The 24,298-nt window shown below is 43.2% G+C and overlaps 1 long non-coding RNA gene across 2 annotated transcripts; it reads left to right on the top strand.

Moving 5' to 3' along the window:
- Positions 1 to 1,859: 1,859 nt before the first annotated feature.
- Positions 1,860 to 11,923, top strand: LOC115494472 (uncharacterized). Of its 2 annotated transcripts, none has more exons than XR_012055246.1 (3): positions 1,860 to 2,000; positions 2,627 to 2,745; positions 11,645 to 11,923. It is a non-coding gene; the product is annotated as an uncharacterized lncRNA (long non-coding RNA). The 2 variants fall into 2 exon arrangements; XR_003959498.4 differs by having other exon boundaries at positions 1,882 to 2,026.
- Positions 11,924 to 24,298: the final 12,375 nt, after the last annotated feature.

Below are 24,298 nucleotides of genomic sequence, written 5' to 3'. Positions count from 1 at the left end.
TCAAGCTTTCTAAAGGCAAATACCTGTTGTGGGTTGTGGCAGGAGCTTGGAGAGTGACAAGGTGCAGACAGCTTGTGATAGAACAGTCTGACTGGATTGAATAATCCTTTATATCAGCTAAGATTTCTGAGTTCCAGCACTTGTGTTTCCCAGGCCTGTGATTGTCCCACCATTCTCCCTGACTGCACCACCCCTGCTGTAAGGTTGTCTTCTCTTGGTATGCAGGGCATAAGTGATCTCAGGGAGGTGTCTGGGAAAAGGGGTGCAAGGAACAAGTAACAACAAGATTGGCACAAGGAACAGCTGTGGGAGGTAATCACCTTGCAGGTTTTGTGGGAAGGGACTGTCTGCACATACAGGAAAATGAGCAGGTGTCTGGGCTGTTTCTTGTTGGGAAGGATGAAAATTTGACAAGAAAGTCTCACAGATTTTTCTGCTTGGCAGAAAGATTTTTGAATGTAGAATCTGAAGAAGGAATAGAAATGAAAGTAAGTTTTGATATAGAAGAATAATAGATGTGTAAATTGACAATTTCTGAGCCAGTCTTGCTGGACAGCTAAGAAGGCAAAGGGTATGTTAGATAGAAGGGATTTTTATGGCTTAGGGCAAAGGATAAACCCACCTCAAACAAGAAGATGTTTTTACCAAGCAGAAAGATACCACAGGCAAACAAGACTGCTGATGTTGCAAGCAGAGAAAAGGTCTCAGAATTTTCCACTGCAAGAAAACTGAAAAACAACTTCTAGCTTAAACTGTAACATACCAACTGTTAGTGATTGGAGCCTAGTAACATGCATATGGTGATTACAGGAGTTATGACAGGCTATAGATAAAAGTAAAGATATAGATTGGTTCTTCTATATTAAGATGCTCAACAAAGAAAAGTATATAATGCATTGTAACCAAAATTAAAGGGTCTCCAGGCTTGTCTGCAGCTGGAGCTGACGGCTGTAGGTGCAGGCTCTGTCACCCACGACCCTGGACTGTTGTAACATCTTGGGTACAATAAACTGCATTTTGAAGAGCTGCCTGGAGTCCTGCATCTCTCATTCAGGCTCTTACTGTTTCTCTGGGCGCAGAAGCTGCCAGTGCTGGTGGACCAACATCAACCCTCTAAGAATAGGATGAAAGAGTGAGCAAATGTTTCCTTTGTGGCTGCTTCTGTAGGAAAATGAGCAGGTTAAGACTGCAGCACACTTTGCAAAACCTAAATGCTGCCGTGGCTGTGATTGCCTAGATTGAAACTATTTCTCTGCCTTATGTTTGTTTTGCCTGACAAGTGTTAGGCAATTACTGGAAATGAGGAAGAAAACCCTTTTCTCTCTTAAAAACACATCAAATTGCATTCTTACAGATACGGAAGAAAGTAATTTTTCTTAGAAGCTTATCTTGCCCTGAATGGAAAGAAACTCCTTGCAACCCAGGGAACACAATGTTCTCCCAGCTCAGCCTCTCATTTTCTCTGCCCCTCTCCAGATTGAAAAGGAGCTGCTGCAAACTCCCCCTGCTTTTGTACACTGTACATAACTAAACTCTGGCTTGTGTCAAAGGCCAGTTGTTTGCCATTACCATACAGAGACGAAAAACCTCTTCTAGACCCTTGTCACCTCCTAGTTATTGCTCAGTACCTGTACCTACACCAGATGTAGCTGCTACATCCAGATGTTTGGCTTTGTGGGGCACGTTGATTAATTGAATTTCCTTTTAACTCCTCTTTTAGGATTGTCTCCACAGCCACCAGTGATGTGCACACTCAGCAGAAATTCTCCCTGATCTCTGAAATCAGTGCTGCCAGGCAGGGGGAGGCCACTCTGCTGGTTGCCATAGTAATGAGCCACCCTGCAAAAAACCCACGTCTTTTGTCTGCCTTGTGAAAAACACTTCACCCACCAGAAATCTGAGTGAGGGGGGCATTACACTGCAGCATTTAAAACCTCTGTCGCTGAGCCCTCCCTGGGCTCATCAGCTGAAGGGATGGGAACACTCCAGGCTCAATTCAGGCAAGGGAATTCTTGAAGGAGCACAGGTGCCTCAATACCATGCAAACTAGGGCCTTTGGAGCCATTTCTTCTCACTTGGGTACCTACACGAGTTGAGGAGCAGTAAATTCCAGGCTTCTCTTCTGTATTCATACTTCAGATGGGCTTTTTTTTTCCCCTTGAGAGGCAAAGGGAAAGAATGGAAACATAGAAATAGAGCAAGGCAGTTTCTCTGCTGGTGTCTCTTTGAGCTGTTCCAGAAGAAACAGTTCCCTGACACCAATTAACACCAGCAGGGGATCTGCTGACTTTAGGTGGAACATCAAACCTCATTGAGATAGAAATAACTCTTTTATGCCTACCTCAGTTCTCAACACTGTCAAATTCTGAGCCTGGACTCCTGCCAGGTCTTTTCAGAAATAATGAAATGATTGTTCGTACCTCCAAGCTAGAAAGGCTTTCAACTGAAAAAAAAAAAAAAAGAAGAAAGAAAAAGGCTACCCTGCATTTGTTACAATTTTACCCTTCATTTTCATTAACAACTCATTCCTGGCATTAACGACTCATTAGCCTGGCAAATATGTTTACAATTGTACAGTCCATTGAATTGTTTTCACTTAGCATTTTTTTTTCTTTGTCTCCTACAGGACTGAAAATGGACTACAATGGAGGGAAATTTACTTGAAGGCAAGCCAAGGAGGAGCAGAGGAATATGGCAAGCATGGTGATGGAGAAACCCACTGGAGCAGGGAATGCCAAGAAGAAGGTAAGGAAGCAGCTGATTTATGACCACATGGTGAGAAGAGAGATGGAAGATGGTCTGGGAAGCTTTTGGAGGAGTGTCCTGTGGATTATAAATGAAGTAGAGGGATGCAGGGGAAGTAGGTACAAAACAAAGGCAACAGAAGCCACCCGGGGCTTTTTGGAGTAAAGCTCTGCCACAGCTTTGCAGCTCGAACTTTTTTCCTCCAGGGTGAAAAGTAAATTCCTCAATGCTGCCATACTTGAGGAACTCATTTTGCTTCTGCCAAATTAACCATATCAAAAGCAAAACAGGCAAGATAAGAAGAGAATTTCCCTATTGGTATTTGGAAATGAAAGATTCATTGCAAACATTGTTCCTTTTTAATAAAAAATGTGAAAAAATAATTGGGAAAAATAAATCATCAGTTGCCCATTTCTTCAGTGTTTCACTGAACTTAGAGACACATTTTAGTATTTGTTGGAAATATTAAGACTATTTTGAATAAAGAAGGGTATGAACGCACTTCTAAATTTCAAGTGCCAGCAATGCCAGAGTAAGTAAGTATTATGTCATTATTTGTTATTTGTTTCCACTCTGGAAATCCCTCTCAAACCTGAGACTGGGCCTGAAAGCAAAACTTCAGGGATGGCCAATTTATGGAGTGAGTGAGACCAGGGAGAAAATGAGAATGGTTTAATTAGAATTAGTTAAACATTCTGAAGCAATTTTTCAACACCCACATAAGCACACCAAGGATGAAATTAAAGAGGAAGAATTCCTGCAGATCTGTCTTGTGTGTGATAGGAAGTTTTGAGAGACATCACTAAGATACTAAGGCCTTTTCAGACAAAACGTATTTAATATGTGACACAAGCAAGGGAAACACTGAATTCAGACTGGAGAGGACCTCTGGAGGACCCTGGTCTGTTCCCTCTGCTCAGAGCAAGGCCAGGAGGAGCAGGTTGCTCATGGCTGAATCTGTTCAGGTTTTTAATATTTCCATGACTGAATGAAAAAACTCAGTCTAACAGAAGAAGAAAATGAGATAGAAAAAAGATTTTGGTCCTGTGGTGTGAAGCAGTTGGCACTGAGGACTTCGAGTCCTTGACAGAATGATGTCCCAATGAGTTGTTCTTCTGGAGCACATCTTCTCTCCAGGTTTGTATGAAAAGCAGCTCCCTTGCAGGCTCCAAATGTGCCCCAAAGCTCAGTGAGAGGGGCAGCAGGGGGATTTTATCAGATGTGGAGTCCTGCCTTGGATTATAATCCCTGTGTGCACGTTCAAAATCAGCTCAGGAAGTGTTCAAGGCAGGATGGATGGGGCCCTCAGCAACCTGACCTAGTGAGCGCCATCCCTGCCCACAGATCTTTAAAGTTCTTTCCAACTCAAACAATTCCAGGATTCTATGATTCTTTGATCACAAATTTTATAATTGAGCAAATTTCTGAGTGCTTTTTAGGGATGGGCTCATAAAATCTGATCTGGGGCTCTCCCAAGCCTCTTCCTCTCTGTACTTACATTGCTCCCACAGGGGCTCTGACAAGAAGACAAGGACATTCCACTAATGCTTCAAAATAAACACATAAAGGACTTAGAAGATAGCGGTGGGACTCCCAAGACAGCTCACTGTTTTGTTTCTTTTGAATCTAATTAGGCTGAATTTTTACCATCCTCAGCATCCTTTTCAGAGGGAAAAAAATCTCTGTTGCAGCAGAGGCTGGAGGGGGTCTGGTTTAATCCCATCTTCAGCAGCACAGACACTTTGGCATCTCAGCTGATGAAAGGCATGAAACCTATTTATTCACATGGTTTCCTACAGAAACAAGGGGGCTGTGATTTTTTACTTTTAATCAGTACCTGTCTCCCTTACTCTTCCCTCCATCCCTTTTTGCTGTTTTTGATAGCTTCCACCAGATTTACCAGTAGCTGAGAGATTGCAAAGATTATAAATTCATACTGGGTTTCCTCCCTCCTCAAAGAAGTGGCCACATAGGGGAGGCATTGCCAGAATATTCATGTTTCATGTGAGTGAAACAACAGAAATGTGAACTTAAGCCTTATTAGACAACAGAAAATCCTCAGATGAGAGATTAAACCTGTTAGCAAGGTGATCAGACTCCCACATAAGTGTCATTAGGGTTTTTTTTAACCTCTCTTTACACTGCTTCATTTAGCTGAGAAGAGGAAAGTCAGGGATCTCAGTGCTTTGGGATCAGCCTCAATAACTGGATTTTCTTGTGCATTGCTCACTGGGTGGAATGGCAAAGCACCAAAACCCAGCACACATAAATAATATTTGGAAATTAATCTTTCCATTTCCTGCAAGTGATAAGAAAATTTACCCTGTGTGCAGTCCTTTATGGCAATTTGTAATATTTAAATACTAAGTAAATTAATTATTTGGCATTATTTTTAGTTAGCTGATTTACTGTAATTACAATGACTAAATAAATCAATTAATTAAAAAAAAAAAAAGCCCCCAGGCAAATATGGCAAATCAATTACTTAATATTTAATGGGAATTACTCGCTGTTACAGAAAACAACAGAGGAACAAATCCTTTAATGACATAAGAAAAATCCAATCACTGTCTGGAGAAAGAGGTTTCTATACAATATAACGTTTGCATAACTCATGAGATAATGCAATGAAATAGTGGGAGTGCATGGGAATAGTGAGCTCAGGTGAACTACCAGGCACCAGGAAGAAAACAGCTGGGACCTGGTTTTCTGTGCCATCCCAGCAGGAGGAAACAGCTCACCCAGTGAACAGCACCTGTGCCAGGAAAGTTGAGAAAACAGATGGTGGGTGCCTGAAAAATACCACCTGTGCTGAAAAAAACTCTATTGTTTGGAGTCTTTAGAGAAGGGTTGGAGATCATTGCCATGGCTGTGGGAGGAGGTTACTGTCAGCCACACCTCGGACAGGGTGGAACAAATCTGTCTCCTGTCTGCTCACCTCAGGAGGGTCTTTAGGAGATGCTTCAACAAATTCCAGTGAGGATAGTGGGAGTCTGTCACAGCTTTTGGACAAGAAAACTTTGGATGAGCAGATTAGGACTGATCAGCCTGGAAATACAGTGAGGGAGAGAACTTAGGAGTTAAGGGAGCGCTGGAGAAGAGAGGCTCACATGAATGCACGAGGTGAACTATGGCAAGGATACATCAGGAGAAAACAGCTGGAGATGGGGCAGTACCTAGGGAATTTAATTATCTTCCAGAGCTCAAGTGGAGTCTGATGAGGTTTAAATTGGACAGCAGCTTCAGTGTTAGTCAACAAAAGCTGGGGAGGAAGATATGAATGGCGCTGTGCAGTGTTAGAAACAACCCTCAATAGGGAACTGGGGTTAAAGCCCACCAGACCTTGGTCAAACTATTATTCCTTGTCTCCTGTCCACTCTTCTAATCCAACATTATGGTAAGGGTGTATATAAATCAGTGCAGCTTAAAATATGGCTGGTTATGTCACAAGCAGATTTGGCAGCAGCTTATCCCATCACTGGTAGTGGCTTTTAGCTTTAAGCTCAGGCACGGATCCCTTGGAGCTTTTCCTGTTCCTGAAAACCACAGCTGATGGTGAGTTCTGATGCTGATGGAAGGAGTTCATCTCCCTCTCACCTGCTGAATGCCTTTGGAAAGCCTCATTACCATGCAAATGGAGATTGCACACAGGCTAAGAAAAATGCATCTGTCAGGCTGCACATATTGGTAACAGCAAATGTGAGCATAACTGGGATTTATAGAGCAAAGGGATTTCACCTGGGGCTGCTTAGATTTGTCCTACCACTGGAAACAATAAGGGTTAATTGTGCTGCAGTAATTCTGACATCTTTCTGATGAACAATCCATCTCTAATTGGACCCAAAAAAACTGCCGCAGTACTGGGAAACTTTTGACCTCGAAATGGGTAGAGGAGAATTTTGACAAAGAAATTGCAAAACTGACAAATGGGAAGGAGCAATGAATGCAGCTGTGAAAGGGGGAAATGATGATCTAACTCAGCCATCATTTTGCAATGGATCAAATGATCCTCTGACTTACATTGGAGTGAGCCTGTGATGATGCAGGCACTGAGATTAAAGACTGGCAGGGTGTTACTGCTCTAACCTACTGTGGGAAAGCAACTGGATGGAGATGCCAGGACGCTCCTGACAGGGTGTGGAGTGTGATGATATGGGCATCCACTGGAAGTCCAGAAACAAGTGGCTATGCAGCTTGGGCTGAGCAGTGGAATTTGTGCCTGGGAGAGCCAGGGCATCTCAAGATCCAGAGGAAACACTAAGCTTATGATGTTGTGCTTTTCTTCCTACATTTGGAAAGCCCACCTCTAGGCATATTTAGTCATGCCTGGGACAGAGATTTTGTGGAAAGAAGTAATCCAGCTTTGCCAGAAATACCCAATACAGAAGTCTATCCAGCTAAAAATATTTTTACATATTTCTGAATATTTTAATATGTTTTTAGGTGTGGTTCTACACCAGCACTTCCACAGAGTGATATGCTCTCTGCAATCTCTGTAGAATATATCTTAGATTGGAGATTACAGGAAAATAATTTATTGATCTATTGAAATTGACATGTGCACAGTGCAAGGCATTTGCCAATGCACATATATTGTATTTACTGAGGTAATACTGGCAAGGAGTCAGGGACAATTAACTTTGCAAAGGCTCTCAAGGGAAAAAGACAAAAGCAAGTTTATGATTTATACTAGAAATACCAGGCAAAGTCTGTGTGTGTTTAACCTGAGCTCCAGGATATACATTTCTTGGAAATGCATAAATGTGCTCCCAGGTTTTACATCTAAACATATTTTCTTGAAACACAACTTGATTTTCATGCTTTTCAGACTGTTTGTAAGCGGTTAGCGCAGAACATCTCTGCCTTGGATTGCAAAGGTGTATCTACTGCTGTACTATGAATTTTCATAGCTTTTACCTTCCCTGCAAAAGAAAAGCTAAGAGCAGTGACCAAAAAATCTATGTCTGCATTGGATAACATTGTAATGAGCCCTGCAGAGCTCACAGGAAAACCCTTCAGTTAAGGCTTGAGACTTCCTTGAAGAATTACTTGGTATTTTTTAGTGGAAGAGGGGTTTTGATTTCATTAGGCTTTCTTTCTTGTTACACTACGACATGAAATAACTTACAGAAGTACGTAGATTTAAAAGAGGGGAAGAAAAGAGCTAAAAGAGAACTTTATTTTCTGACTTCACAATATATAGCAACTTAAAAGTGACAGTGGATTGGAGGGTGAAATTGTCACCTCTCTAACTACACTGGTTAAACTAACAGTCTATCAATTCTCACCACCCACAAAGAAGAATGCAAAACAATCATTATTTACATAAACAGTGTAAAAAGATTCAGTAGAAATATATTAACATTGGAAGGCATAAAATACTTTTGGATGAACTTTAAAACTCTCAAAAGAACAAAACAACACTTACATGTGGGTTTAAAAAAAAAAAATTACTGTCAATGAATGAATGTGTACTGAACACCAAACAAAGAGTTTTCATGTAGGTTTATTTCCAGTGCTCCTTCTCTTCCCTTCTTCCTGCTGTGCTCAACATGTACTGGAAAAACGTTTTCTACCTAAAAATTTATTCAAAAATTCTCCAATCAATTATATTTTTTTTGTCTTCTATCTCTGTAAACATCGCTGGTGTATTTCTGTGTGAGCTATGTCACATACATATAAAGTGAAGAAATGGATGTGTCTGTGATTATTGTTCCCTGTTCCTGACCCTGGGCTCACTTGGTGCTGTGGTGACTCCTGCTGTTGGAACAGGGCAAGTAGGTCCTAATATTACTGATAACCAAATCTAGCAGATTGGGTTTGGGCTTTTTTCAGATATCCTAAACTCTTGCTACATGTTTTAATAAGGGTTTATACAGCTTTGGTAGCAGCTTAGTGTTCTTGGCATGAAAAGTCTTTGGCATATGCTTTGGCACATATCACTTCATCCAAGCAATTTGTTATTGTCTGATCTATTTATTTGCTCAACATCCTTCATTCCAGCAGTACAGTTCAGCTGCATCCTCCAAAACTGAAAAGGGTAAAGGTAATATCCACTGCAATACAAAGCCAAAGCATTTACCTCCACAGCAGTGCTCTTTCCTCTGCTTTTCAATCAGAACCTAAGAAAGCCATGATTAATTAATTAATTACTCCAAAAGATTCATCCCAAGGGAGCATCTTTTCCTCTGCCACAGGAAATGTGTGTTTTATTAGTGATGCTCTTTTCCATGAGGTCTGTCTAGCTGAAAAATAACAGCCCTAGATGCTTGAATACACCATCTGAACTAAGAATTGGTCACTGGTCTTTTTGGGGCTGGAATAAATGAAGAGCAAACCTGCATGGAGAATTTTTTTTTTTTTTTTTTTTTTTTGAGAAATGAAGTGTGATAGTCTTGTGCTTTTCCGGTGACCCTTCATGAAAAGAAAGTACACCACTCATTTTAATGAGGGGCAAACATTTTCTAAAGAACTCCTAAGGCAAAATACTCTCATGTTGTGGTGGCAGATACCCAGGAGAAATCATTCACAGCTGCTGGAATTTCTTTGCTCTTATCTTTACTGAGGCCATCAACACTGATTTCTGCTAATTTTCCATCTAATCCAGCCTTTGCTAATCCTGCCCTCCAAAGCTCTTGGTGCTGTTCTCAGCACAGAGCCATCCACAAGTTTTATGAGCGCACCCACTGGGCCATATTTCTCTCTTTGCTTAAGAGAATGTCATGCAAGACAATGTCATACTCTTAATAAATTCAAGACATATCTCATCTGCTGCCTCCTCTTTATCCACTTGGCTGGTTGCTCTGACAAGGAATGAAATTAGAAATGGTTTGAGAAAGTAGGTTCTTGAATAATCTATGCAGGCTCTTTTTATCAGTTTATTCCCTAGATGACTACTAAGATGTTGTTTAATAATTTTATATTCTGCCTTTCTGGGTATTAGATTACTGCAATTTCCTTGGTTCTTCATTCTGTCATGAAAGATGAACTCCTCTGCTTGCCTTCCTCGATTCCTCAGGCACAGAGAAATTACAGAGATAACCTCTAAATGTATAGGGATCTTCTCACCTGTCTGTGAAGTGCAGGGGGAAAAATTTCAGCTGTTCCTCAGGATGTCATAACTTCTCTAAATATTCTTTAACCAGGTCTTTTCCACTTTTGGTTTGCACTGCTATTTCTTAGGATAATGTGCACAAAACACCTATATTGCCCTAAATAGGAATAATTCTCTTTCAACCTTTCAACTAGCACACTCAAAATGGAGCTGCTGGAAAAGACTGACCCCTCACTGCCAAAGGGGTTGCAAACATCTTTCTTATCTGCTAATGGTTTGAGCACAAAAATGCCCAAAATCTGAGATGAGATGAAGTCACGTTCTCTTTTTAAGCATTCCTTGGCTCTCTTAAAGAAGTGATCAAGGAGATATGTTGGAGACAGGGAAGAGATGCCAGAACTGCTACAGAAAATAGGTTTGTGTGAACCCAGCAGCTTGGCAGATAATGGCTCAGGCAGTGCTTTTCTGCTTACTTGCCAAACATGAGCCATGTCCAATATCTTAGAAGCGGTATTAGCAGCACATACACATTTCCTTACAAAGGTCTGGAGCATCACTCTGCTTGATTCCTGTTCTGTGATTTCAGCCATGTCACACTAAATGCAGAGGGATGCACGCTGCTTACAGGAGCAATTTAGTGAACTCCCAGAGCTGTAATGTGAGCCCAGGCTTCTGCCACAGAATGGCTTGTAAGATTTTTTTAAAAAACGGCACGTGGGGTAATTTTTTGTTTTGCCTGCCAAATGCCTCTTAAGGCTTTTGTCTGTTCTCTCTCTCTTGCCAATTTTGGGCTGTGACAGCAAAGCTAAAAAACTAGAACATAAAACTTGCCATTGATTTCCAATACAGCGGTTCCAAAGGAAAGGTCAGGAAGGAAAAAACAAACACATTGGACAAAAAAGCAGCTTCATTGATGTATTACTGGTGGCACCTATGGAGCTGCCCCAACACAAGCAGACCTTTTATATCAACTGATACGAGACAAAGGTCCTGGAGGGGATGGTCCCTGCAGCTCATCACCTCTCCCTCAGGGATGAGGCTCTGTTGGTCTTACATTTGCAGCTGCACAAACAGCCCATCCATGCCCCTCCACTCGACAGAAGAGACATGACTGTGGGAAAATAATCTATATAGAAAAAGGGAAATAATGGATAGCATTACGATAAGGAGACGAAATAATAATGGGTAATGCACGAAAGGCAAACAAAGTTCTTGTGATCTGAACATCAGGAAAGGAGCAATTTCAGCACCAATAAAGTTGTCATCATAAAAACATTTTATAGGAAGGGCAAAAAAAAGCTTGGATACAAAGGTATTTATGAAATCGGGTGCAGTGCATTCTGCATCCATCCATTAAATTCAGATGGGTTTGTCACGGTTTTTGTGCTTTAAATCTTTGTGGTAAATAATTTAGGCATTGTTTCATATTGTCTGCTAGTTAGAATAGGTTTCAAATTGGAGCCCAGTACAAAGTTTTTCAATAGAAACTTTTGAGATGAAAAATTCTTCTGGTACTGACAACATCATTTACGTGAGAAATAAAGAAGATATTTATGAGAAGCTTCTGTGTGATTTTGATAATAATGGTAACAATTATCTTGCAGCCTTTCCCCACCCTCACATTGCTACACATTAGCTAATTAAATAAATAATCAATGCCTTTTCCTGCCAAGGAGAGAAGCTCTGCATGCCCAGCTGAAGGAACCATCGCACTGCAGTGGGGTTGAGTATGTTCTTACTCTCACGGACCACTCATCACCAACCTAGAGTTTCCTCTCCTCTCATATATTATCTTAAGGTAGCTGTTTGATTGTTTGTGGTGTTTTTATTTGCTTTGTTTTGCAGGCTAAACATGAAAGCTGGGAGTACTGGAGAAGTCAGGCTGAAAAGTGACATTCCTGGTTCAGAGTTACTTACCACCCAAACCATGTCACCGTCTCCTCTCAGCTCTGATGAAATGGTTCTTAGAGAACACTGGAATTTTCTTGGATACCTCTCTACAAGGCTGGAGATGGATTCAAATACTGCATCAGGACACCATGTTTTGTTTCTAGACATTTTTGTCTGCATGAAGCCCAGCCCATGGTGACATTCTAGAATTAAAAGTTTGTTCTTCTCACTGTCTCCATGCAAAGGCAGGATAAATATTCCCTAGGGGATTTTTGATAGCATAAGAGATGAAACAAATCCAGCATTTTATAAGGTATATACATTTACAAGCCAGATAACTCCACACCTGTGGGAATTACAGGTTATTTGCTCATAGACCTTTAAAATCTGCAGAGCAGGACCCAGATATATTTCTCCTTAGAACCCAAATCTTGACTCCTTCTTTACAACCACACAGGCCTCACCTGAGTGCTGGGATAACTGTTTTTGCTAATTGGAAAAATATTGTGTTCATATTTGAGACAAGGCAATTTTTTGCATTTTGGGGTTGACTGGGCTTTCCTGGAGACTCTTAGGTTTTATCACCTGCTTAACATTTGAACTGCTTTCTATGCTTTCACACAAAATAACTGTGTAGCCATAATTCCATTACTCTGCACCCCCTCTCCCAAGGGTTTGGGATGTACACAGATGCCCTATCACAGCACAGCATTGCTCTTTGATCTGCCAAAGATCTGAGTCTGCAACAGCAGAGAATTACACTCAGCTCTCTCAAATCCCAGCACTTCACCTATTATTTCAAGGAAGTTGTCCCTGGAGGTATTAAATAATCACAAAGTGCTGCTGCAGCAGAGCTAAATATTTACTAATAATGTTAAACTAACACATTGGGTTTTTTTTTTTGCAAGGCAACATTGTCACAGAGCTCTGCTGTGAGCCATAAGTACATCTCAAGACCTCATAAAAGTAAAGCTGGAGAATTTCTGGTGCCAGACCTAGCATCAGCTGCTGTGAATGGCCAGAGCCTGTTGATGCCAATGGGGACATAATGTTTAACTGACTGAGAATTGGCCTTCTCTTGCCTGGTGTTTCTAAAAACATTTTTGGAGCTCCCCAGATGCTCCAGCTGGATCTCTCAGTTGAGAAACAAAAAGTTTTTTTAGTAGCTCCTGAAGGTAGATCCAGTTTGTAGAAAATGCCAAACTAGAAATTCATGTGCGTGGCGCAATTGATGTTGGCACCTGGACGGGTAGAAATTGGTGAGGATTTTCCCTGCTGACCATCCAGCTGCTCTCCACAGGAAACATCTCAATTTCTGGGAAGAGGACAGAGATTTTCACCTGTGATTTGTAAAGGAAGGCAAATTTTTTTGGGTCTTTTTCACACCTTTCTTTACAAGTGGACAGTTTTGTATCCGCCCTGCTCCAGGCAGTATTGCCAGTCATTTGAGGAGAGGAATAAAACACAGTGGGCTGTGGGATCTTCAATGGAGAGGGATCAGCACTTGCTGAGAAAAGCCAGAGGGAGAACACACATTTTGTTTGCTGCAAAGGCTGTAAGGTGGGAAGGAATATCTCCTTTCTTGCAGAAAAGAAGAGGCTATTTATGAACCTCTCCTGAGTCTTTCCTGCCACTGTCTGGTCTTGCCAGGTTGAGGAGTCCCAGGATGGAAAAACTGGCAGGAAAGGAGTTTCACTCATCTCAGGGTACCCAGAACAATTCCCAGTGATGCTGTTGGTGATCCAAGTAATACTGAACCCCCCAGCATAAAGCAATGTAGAAGAAAGGCAATGCAGCATTGAGGGGATAAATAATGATAGAATGCAAATAACAGCCACTATGGTCTTATGGAAAATAGGTCTTGTCATAGAAATGCTGTTTTCCTCTTCATATGGGCTTCTGAGTAAAGGAACCACATGGACAAAAAAGAACGCTCTGACCTGAATTGGAATATCTTAGAGGAATGTGGTGTTGGATGCCATAAAATAGGAGTTTAGAGGATCAATCTGATGCTCAAAACACTTTAATATTCTCACTAAAGGGCTAAAGTGAATATGAAATCATGGCTAATAATGTTTGCCATGTTGTATTTTCTCCTCTCTATCCATCCACCTATATTCATGGTGTTTGACAGAAATCAGCATTTTTGTGTCTTTCATATCAAACCAGCTTGGGACACAACACTGGAAAAATGTTAAATGAGGGAAAATGGCTCAACAGCAGCTGCTGACAGACACAAAAGTGTTTCCTTGGGAAAACTGGGCAAAAGTCTGCCCTCATGCATTCTGTGTTATGTTCTTGAGATACACAGTAAAATACAGGGAGCTTTTTGTCTGACTGTTTTTTTTAGCCATGTTAATGAGATCCTGCCATAGTAAGTAAAGCAATTAAGAATAATTAAGCTAGTGATAAACACTGTGCAGTTTGACATGGTTGCAGCAGCAGCTTTGAAAGGTTTGCCTGTTTGCATTAGGATTTTAAAGTGGAGCCAAGTTACAGACAGGAAGGCAAGGGGGGACCATTATCAACATGAGCCAGCAGGGACCAGGAGGGAGGTGGTCATGGATACAGACTTCCACAATAAGGTGACAGGTCTGTGGAGCATTTCAGGGGGTGCTCCAAGGTTACCTTGTCTTCTTGAACATCTCCTAACTACTTCTTCTGCCTCAGGTTTGTGCACCAGGTGCTGCCAAAGCCTTTCCAGCCCTTCCCAGCCACACCTCCTGTTGTAGTTTGTCTGGGAGCAAGGCACCTGTGCCTGCCAGGAGCTGTGTGTCACAGCTCCTCAGACAGAGATGCCTTTGCAGACCCATCTCTCTCATTACAGCTGCCAGCTGATTAAATGAAAATTGCAAAGGCATTCTGATGCAGACTGCTGCAGCCAAGTGTTTCATGGATATACTTAGAGCTTCCAGTAAGTTACTGCCTGAAACATTGCCAGAGAGGCAGGGAGGTGATGGTAAAAAATAATAAATGCAATTTTCATCCGAGATGACTTTTCTTAGTGCCTACAGTTGCCTATACACTTTCCAAAGGCAGGGGCACACTGTGGTTGCAGGTAGTGTCATTTCCTTTGAGAACTGTTGGAAGTTTCCACACAGTTTGCTTGCTACTTTGCTTCTTGAAGATAAGGAAATGCTCTAAATCAAAAGTGTGAGTTTTAAAGACAAACTGTATAAAAATTAAATCCCCATGGCTCTTCTTGCCCTGGCATTGACCATGGCATTTAGCTTGGTGTGCTGCTGAAGAGACAATTCTCACAGTACATTTCTCAGTCATCTTGAGGGCAGAAAGCAAAGCCTGGTGCTGTCTGAGGCCTTCCACATTCTTAAATTCCATCACTCATCAAACATTTTTGTACCCAGCAAAACACCAATGGCAGATGTCTTGTTTTTCAACAAGGCTGTAGTAGGTCTTGCAAATTCTGCCCTGAATGACACTCACTGTGAAGTGTGGGACTGTGAGAGGGAGAGTCACCTCCTAGGAGATGGGAATGACTTATATTAAACAGGAGACTCTGGTGTGTCCTATGCAAGACAAGAGGGATAGCCTGGGGACGGGGTTGGAGAATTTCCACACTGGACCCTTCTTTACTACCCAAGCTGTAGATCCCACCCCTTTCTCCATGTCCTCTTCAAGGAGAGAAAGCAAAACTTCTCCAGCTGCTCTTTCTCTGAGCCTATTTTCACAGCAGCTGTTCCAGATGTTTGCACCTACTCCAGCAGATGTGTCAGCCCTGGAACAGAGAGGGGCCCTAAAGGAAAGAACATGACTCCTTTGGGATGCTTGTCCCATGAGTCAGTGTGCTGGGGACCTAGGAGGAAAGGTGTTGAGGTCATTCTACCTTTACACCACCAAGCAACCTGGGGTCGCTGCCCCGAGGTGTTTGGTGGTGTAAAGGTAGAATTAAACCTCAGCAAAAGGCAGAGGGATAGAGTCTGACTAAAGGAGATAAAAGTTACAAGATCTTGACTAAATCATCCTTGTCCAAAATTTGTTTCAGCAGCTGTTTCCAGCAGTGGTTTGGCTGGAAAGGGTGTTGTGTCAGCTGTCACCATTGCTTCACTGTTCTCTTTGCCTTAAGTGAGATCTGAGTGTGGCAGGCAGCTCAGGAAGGAAAGAAGAGCCTGGTTTATTTGTTCCACACTTGCCAGCCCCATGGCTGAAGCCCTCCCTGAGTACCAAGATGAGTAGTTTCAGGTCACTGCCACTATCACAAGCATCTGCTCTGACTAATGGCATAATGGTGTGGCCCTTTTGGCTGTGGGTTTGCCCGAGGCTGCAACACTTTTTGTATTCAGTCTGTCACCAGTCCTATCATTTGCAGCGTCTCTCAGAGGAAATGATGCTCAGACATTCCCCTCCCCAGCCTGTGGGCTGGAGCATGCTCAGCCTGCAGAGCCCAGAGCCCTAAGCCACCCCTGGGACCCTGTGTGGACCCAGGACTGGACTGACAAGTACAGCAGGGACACAGAGAGGGTTTTGAGTCTCCTGCTCCCCTCCCTTGCTGTGCTTTGCTTGCAGCTCAGGTCAGCTCTGCAGATTCCCTCATGCTGAGCTGCATTTCACCCTCAGATTCTCTCAGCAGCAGAGGTGCACCAGCAGTGTGCCCCGGATGGAGAGCTGGGTGTGTCTCCAGTTCTGCCATCCCATCCCACACTAGTTCTGCCATCCCATCCCATCCCATCCCATCCCATCCCATCCCATCCCATCCCATCCCATCCCATCCCATCCCATCCCATCCCATCCCATCCCATCCCATCCCATCCCATCCCATCCCATCCCATCCCATCCAATCCCATCCCACACCTTTTACTGTGGCAGTATCAGGAGCAGGCCAGGCATGGCACAGAGTTTGTGTCCTGCCCTGGTGAGTGTACATGACAAAACCCAGTGTGGATTCAGCTCCTTTTAAATGCCTTTTATGTGAGGCATAATCTCCACTCAGTGTGGAGGCTTGGTTGCTGAGAAACCTTTCTGAAATCTTGCTGGGGAGCTGGATTCCTCAGCTGGACCACTTGGCAAGGACCAGACTGGTATTTCCCCAGCTCCCCAAGAGGCAAGAAAAAATAGAAACTGTGGGGCATTCACATCTCTGTCTCCCTGTTGTGCCTCTTAAAAAGACTTAAAAAATAGAGCTGCCTGTCTGAGAACACTGTCAAAGCCACAGAAGGAACTTGCCATAAAATAAGCTACCACAGAGGCACCTTGAATTGAGTACAGATGGCAGAAATTCACAGCAGGAAGGTGCTAATTCCAGGCCTAGCTGAGCTGGGGTCTGCTGAGCACATCCTGGCTAATGCATCCAGACAAAAGCTACCACTGTGTCAAACTGTGGGAAAGGAGGCAAACTGCTTATGCACATGCCACCTCAAGGTTTTGGGAATATTTGTGACCACCTCGTGGATACCCGAACTGAGGCTGTAAAAAGGGGGCACTTCCAGAAAGGCTCCAGGATCCCCATTGCCCAGAAGCCCAGGGTGAAGAAGGACCAGAGGGATGCCCTGGCTCCAGGGGTGGTTGTTATCAGTGATCTTTCTTTCTCTCTCTCTCTCCTTCCCTCTCCTCTTTTCTATCTAACTCACATTTAGTGCTAAATAAAATCCACGCAATTGAATTTGACCTGAATTTGGGCAGAGACATCTTCCATGGATGCCAGCAGCCTCACACCTGGGCTGCCCTGCACTTTGGCACTGTTGTTCACCCAGTGCAGCATTATTTTGGAAAAAGAGGCTTCTTTCTCAGGTTATTTTTACAGATTGATCTTGCAGTAGCAAACACCAGACCAAGCCAAGCCCATTTCCCCCTAGATTTACATCTCAAATCAGATTTGTATGCCAGAAAACAAGAACTTCAAGTGTTTTTTGCTGTAGCTGCACTATAAAGTGTCTCTCCTACTTGCCTCCTTTCCCAAATAAATTCCTTTAATTTACTTAGGATTTCAATACTTGTACAGCCATCTCAGGCACTTTGCTCTGCATGGTTTCCTACTTGCACAAAGCTCAAGAGGAGCACAATGACCTCAGAGATATCTTTTAATGTGTTGCTTGGGCTGCAAGGTGATAGGGAGTAGAGACTCACTTAGATAGTGGCAATGCAATAAAATATTCTTCTTTTATCAGGAAAGCAGGTTGAAAGGAGGTGTTACAAATTGCCAAGTCTTTTGGACACCCAACTGAGATGTCCTGAGGAAGCATGATATATGAGAAAAGCTGAAAATTTGATGCCTGAAAATCAGAACCTTTAAAGCACATCAAAATTCAAACCCACTGTTTCCAAAAGGACTGTTATGTGGATCATAAAACATTCTGGAAATTCTCAGCTGAGGACCATCTTCATAGGACCTTCTGCAGGAGCTAGGGCAGCCCTTGGCATTCTGCAAAAGGCTGAGGAGCAAAGGATAATTTCAAGCACAAGAGCCTGACTGATTTCTTTACTGGCAGCAGTCAGAAATACTTGTTAAACTAATAGTCCAAATAGTTTCTTGTCATGTAAGTTCAGTCTAACTTATTAATTAATATTTTATTCATTTGCTGCATGTCTCTGGCTGGTCACTAGATGTCACTAATAAAGAATAAGAAAGAAGAACCTCGGGGGAACTTTTTGGGGAGGCAAAATTTAATGGACAATAATGCCTGGGAGTTCCTCAGCCCAGACTTCTGTTAAGAAAAGAGTGACACTCAAGCACCAGGATGGTTTGAGCAATTGCCATCGAAGGATTTGCAAAATGCCACACTTATCACTTATCCATTTTCCCCCCTCTTTCCCACCACTGGAAGAAAAAGAGTGAACTTGAGCAGGCCAGTGTAAAATGCTGCCACATCAACAGACCTACAGCTTATGGGATCTCCTGGGGAGCAAGGAGCCATCACATCTGAGACTTTGGCGAGCATTTACTCAGGCATGGCCAACATTGGTAAACTTTTGATCTGGCTTCTTTACAATATGTTAAAAAGTCCTTATTACACTCTGTGGTGCATCTTCTGATACAGTGTCCATTGCTTTTGTAGAGCAGCACACATCACCCACTCCAAGGACTTGGAGGAGCTTGCTGTTTGTTAGCATGAGCCCAGGCTCAGTGTGGATTTAATCCAATAAGCACAACTACCAACACACCATTAGTTTGATGAATAGATGCAGCCAGAGCCTTAGATGTGTTTAGCTCAGGAGTGAATCCATCAGGGAGTGAAGGTCATCCAGCTCCCCTCATCTTCATGTTAATTGCATCCAGCTCTCCTCTTCAAGGCACTTTGAAGTTACATTTCTTTTGGGTTGTGTCTTCACTGGGCATATATAAGAGAGTTGTGCCAGAAAGACAGACAACACAGGAATTAGCTTTCTCTGGCAGGTAGCTTGGCAAGAGCAGCCTGAGGTCAGACAGCCTTGGGTTACTTAAAGGACTCCAGGAAGCACCTCAGGCCTGCTCAGTTCCAGCCTGATGTCTCAGTTCTGCATGCCCAGTGAATTTGGCTGTTTATGGGGACACGAGGATGGGCTGGACAAGCCTGTGCTTCACCTCGACCTGCTCAGCAGTCTGCAAAATGTTGGAGAGCCCTGTAGCAAGCATGAAAGAGAATACATTCTCTCAGTCTCTCTCTCTCAGGGTAGCAAGAACTCAAGCAATGCCATCAGCACAGGGAGGGACAAAAAAAGGGCAATAAGATGTTGAGAGAGAAATGGAGACATTTAATTTGTAGAGCTGAGTACCCTTATTTTCTGACGTGCTACAGCAGCTCTGCTTCATCTATTGACCTGCAAGGAAACCTCTGCAGCCCCCAGACAGGACCATCAGCAACCACCCTTTCCTTGTTCATTTTGTGTCTAATTTTGTTGGCTTTGTTTCTTGGCAGAAATGCCTGCCAGATACCAGCATTTTTAGCCACTGATAAAATTCCAACATTTCAGAAGCCATTTTTGTTTTAAATCAAATTTCAACAAAAAATTATCTTCCCTCTCCCTCCTCCAGAAATGACTAATGAGAATAATCAAATCAAATGGTCTTGAAAACATCAAATAATTTTGTTTCAACAATATCTAAATGCTCCATTTCCATAAGGTACACACATTGTTATTCTATAATAAAAAAGTATTACACCAGCAAATATTAATAGTACTAATAATACAACAGGAAATATTATATTACGATTAATGTTTGATATTATCCTAAAAGTTCAAGTGAAATTAATGGAAATGAGTGAATGAAATAGGAATTTATTTACTTCACCAGGATGAGACCATTTGGTATCAAAAGAAACTTACCAAGGGCTTCTTCTGGGGCTTCCTTGTTCCATAACCTCAATTGAGGAGAATAATATTGAATTTCAGTAATTATGAAGTTATTTAAGAGAAAAAACCCCCATGACTCCAAAACATAAAAAGACACTCACTAGGCTTCTGAATAATCTGTGGGCCAGTGAGGGGCTGGCAAGCAATGCATCACTCTTCCTACCCGGAATGAATTGATTCTGTCACCAGCAAAATAAATGCAATCAAGCTCTTGACTTGAATCATAAATCCTATGTAAGTCACAGTGAGCAGGTAAAGTGAACTGAAGCAGATAAAAGAGTCTGACAACAGGCTGGGCCAGCAAACACTCTCCAATAAGGAAGGGGCATGTAAATATTTTATTTTGATGTCTGGAATACTTTCTAGTTTTCAGAACTCCATGTAGTAGGAATGTAGAGAGTTGGAGCATGTCAATATGACAGATCCTAACACCCTGGGCTTTTCCCATAAAAGCAGAGTGCCTGACCAGGTGATTATCAGGGTGTTTAAGTCCTGGGGGCCTGTTAGGCTGAATCTGCTGAGAAATTGTTTTCAGGATTTTTTAGTAGACCGATCTGCTGGGTAGACAGAAGAGGAAGCCAGTAGGTGTGATCTTTTTGGATTTCAATGCCACTTTCCATACTGTCTCTCACAGGATCCTTCTGTGCAAAATGTCCAACCCCCAGATGGATGAACACATCCTGTGATGGGTGTCAGGGGAGGTTTAGGTTGAATGTCAGGGGAGGTTTATGTTGTATACCAGGGAAGATTCTTCACTCAAAGCATGGTGGGGCACTGAACAGGCTCCCCAGGGCAGTGGTCACAGCACCAAACCTGACAATCCAAGAAGTGTTTGGAAAACACTCCTCAGATAACTTCACTCTCAGGCACTTGGTGTGACCCTTGGCCATGGTCCTGTGCAGGGCCAGGAGTTGGGGTCAATGTTCCTTGGGGGTCCTTCTGTGATTTTGTGAAAAGTCCTTGCAAAAACCCCTCCATATGGGGAAACTACAGAGTGAGGTTCCTTCTGTCCAGGAAGCAGTTCACACAACTTCATACCGCAGCTCACCTAGCACAGATCTAATTGTCTTTTTTCCTGAAAGCTGTGTCTGAGGAGCTGTGACCAGGGACCTTGTCCTAGAAAGCTGTGCAGAGGAGCTTCAGTGTGGTAAAGGATCCCTCCCACTCCAGCAGCAGCCAGGCTGCAATGCCATCCTCCAGCTGGAAGCTCTGTGTCTGTGAAATGGCATTGATGAAAATGGTATGTGCAGCGGGTCAAAGGATGGGAAACTCTGGGTCACAGCACAAGGAGCTGGGGGAGAGAGACAGACACACATCCATCCAAGCTGAAAAACTTGGGTAAGGCTTCCTCTGCAGGGGTCAGGCAGAAGGGCAGACCTTCCCCACCTTTACTGCTATGGGTGTGTGCCCTGGTGCCCTGACACTGAGTGTGCTCTTTGGCTTGGCAGGGGCAGCCCTGGTGCTTTGGTCCTGCAAAAATTGACAGGAAAAAACGAGAAAAAATTGTTATAAAGATTGTTACAGCCATGGAGTGTGGGCAGGCAAACACTTCCCTGAAGATCTGGTTCATCACCCAGAGATCACCAGATCGAGAGCTGAGATGGCAAACACCAGCCAGCTCTGTAGATCTACCCAACCTGAGAACTGACCCAAAGGCTGCCATCTAAAAAGTACTTTTTGCATTAAACATCTTAGGCCCAGCCCCTGGAAGGAGATGGCACAGCTGAGGCTTTCTGTGCTGATCGTGTATTCAGATTTTATCACCAAGTATTGAAAGGCTCTTGATTCACTTGATTTGTGACAAGTTCAAACATTTTCTAGTCTAACTGCTCTCAGCAAAGACAATGATGAAATCATCCTTGCGTTTAGTTCTACCCAAGATGAGTTAAGGTTCCCGTGTTTCATATTTTAAGATGTATTGAGCCCAAACTCCTTCACAGACAGAGAACAGAACTTCATCAGCAAACCAGACAGCATAATTAGGGGAAATACAAGCAATCTTCTTCACCTCAGCTTTACCAAACAACACAAGATGAAAAATATTGCATTATTCCTCAAATGAGTTAGGGAGAGAGCTGATTAAAAAGTGTGTGACAGAATGTATTTCTCCTTGAAGATCGTTTTTCATCATAATAGGCTAATTCTGAATGCAGTAATATAAAAGAAAGTTTCTTTTTTGAAATGAGGCTGGAAAAAAAAAGTTCAAATATTCCTTTCTAAACTTGTTATCTCTGAGATCTCCTAGGGCATGGCTGCAAGCCCACAGCACCAGAGATGGTGCTTTTTTTTTTTTTTTTTTAAAGGAAGGAGGTGGACACTCATAAAGTCATCAGTCTAGTTGTGATGCTCAGAATGACACTGACATCCACTCATTTCTCTCCCAAGTCCTTAACAAAGACAAATTAGAGGGCTAAAAGCAGTCAACTTGCATTAATCAGCTCATGCCAGAGCAATGGCAGTGCCAGTGATGGCATTTGTTTTCCTGGGTGGCCTGCCTGAAGGGGAAGGGGAAAGTGGTGGATATCAATGAGTGTATCAGCTAACATGAGTGAGGTCTTCTGATGCTGCCTCCAGCAAAGCAAGTAAATACACAGTGTGGATGAAGTCACCAGGAGGTGCAAACCATGCCTGATTCCAGTCAATAGATTTATTAAATACAGAAATGTTTAACTGACATGTCCCAAACAAAGTCCTAGAGATTTGGGGTGACTCTGAGGGACAGGATTTGGTGAGACTTGCCTGGGTGAAGTAGGAAAATGGTCTGCAGCCTCTCAGGTGGCATGGGCTGAAGACACACTTGGTGTAGGAGAATTCAGCAGTCTGAGATGACGGCATGGATTATCGCACCGAGAGGAAGCGAGATGCAAAGGTCAGACACTCTTGGGGTTGCAGGAAGCTCTAGCAAAAAGACAGAGCTGATTTGGAACAGCGAAAATGGGAGCACAGCTGGAAAGACAGAGCTTTTGCTTTGGTCCCCTCTGGGATGGGAGGGTCTTGAATCAAGGGACGTGCCTGACAGGGAAGCTGTGATCCAAGAGTGATGCTGTGCAGAGTGCAAAATGCCAGTGCAGAGAAAGGACCAAGAGCAAGACAGAAGGGTCATCTGTTGGGAAGGATGGATAAATATAATCGCCTGGCAAAAGATTTACAATAGTACAGCCAGGATGAAAACAATCCCCCCCTACTGACTGGACAATACCCTTACCTACAGATAGGTCCAAAAGTCAAATGGACTGTTCCATCTCAACCCCCCAGAATGTACGGTTCATCCCACATCTGTAACCCTCCCCTGAAGCATCAAGTGCCTGTGACCCCATTGGCCCAAGCCTTGTTCCAGCCCACCTTGAAGCCCCCCTGATAAGGGGTCTCCGAGGGGCCAGACGCTCTCTTAGATCTTCCCCTCTCTTGGATCCTCCACCCTCTTGGAATTCCCCCCTCTTAGATCTTCCACCCTCTCCTAGAACTCCTCGTCTCTCCCCTCCCCATCCCCTCAGGCCCTGCCACCTGCTGCATCTGGCAGCTCCAAGCAAGACTTTTCACCATCCCTAATAAACCTGATATTCTAAGAGCAACCAACAGAGATCTCTCGTCTCCATTCATCAAAACCGTCCAGGAGCCCAGCATTCCCTACAGTCATCTGTAACACAGAGTATGAGAGGAAAGAACTGGTTCTCTGAGAAAATAAGAGACTGAGCAGAGACTTCCAATTATTTTTTAGTAGGTAAAAGGTGGTAGTGAAGACATAAGAGGCCAATTGCTCTCTTTGTTTGGCCTAGGACAGGTAAAATAGAAAAAACAGCAGAAACTTCTAATTTTCACCAGAATAGCTTGCATTTTCTCTCATCCTAACCAGCTGACCTCAAAGAGGGGTGCTGATCCCACCAGTGTGGGTTACCTTCATTAATCTGCAGCAATGCAGTTCTGGTTTCTTTCCGGTTCACATTCCCGTGGGTCACTGTGGGATCTGAGTGTGTTTCAGAGTGCCACATTACCTGGAGGTGACAAGTTTGGCCTGGTCTGCCAGGAGTCTCTGTAAAGATGTGCACCAGGGAGCTGCTGCAATGTGTGAGGGGGGTAAGGACACCTCAGAGTTCTCAGTCTTTGTGGAACTCTGTGTCTGCTGTTGCAAGAAGTGGTGGAACAGCCTCAAAGAGAAGCTGCCTACACAGCTCCCGGAGTGGGCATTCTTTTCTGAGTGCCAGATGCAAACACATCTCACTGTGTAACACTGTGGGGAACCTTAATTTATCCTTGGTGCTTGAGAAAGGAAATGATCTGAACTGGCACTGCCTTGGTTGGCATTCCTCAGTACAACACCAACTA

This window comes from Taeniopygia guttata, chromosome 3, assembly GCF_048771995.1.
Source record: "Taeniopygia guttata chromosome 3, bTaeGut7.mat, whole genome shotgun sequence".
Taxonomy (NCBI): Eukaryota; Metazoa; Chordata; class Aves; order Passeriformes; family Estrildidae; genus Taeniopygia; species Taeniopygia guttata.
The sequence above is the reverse complement of the archived record's forward strand: the minus strand, read 5'-3'. Positions and strand labels throughout refer to the sequence as shown.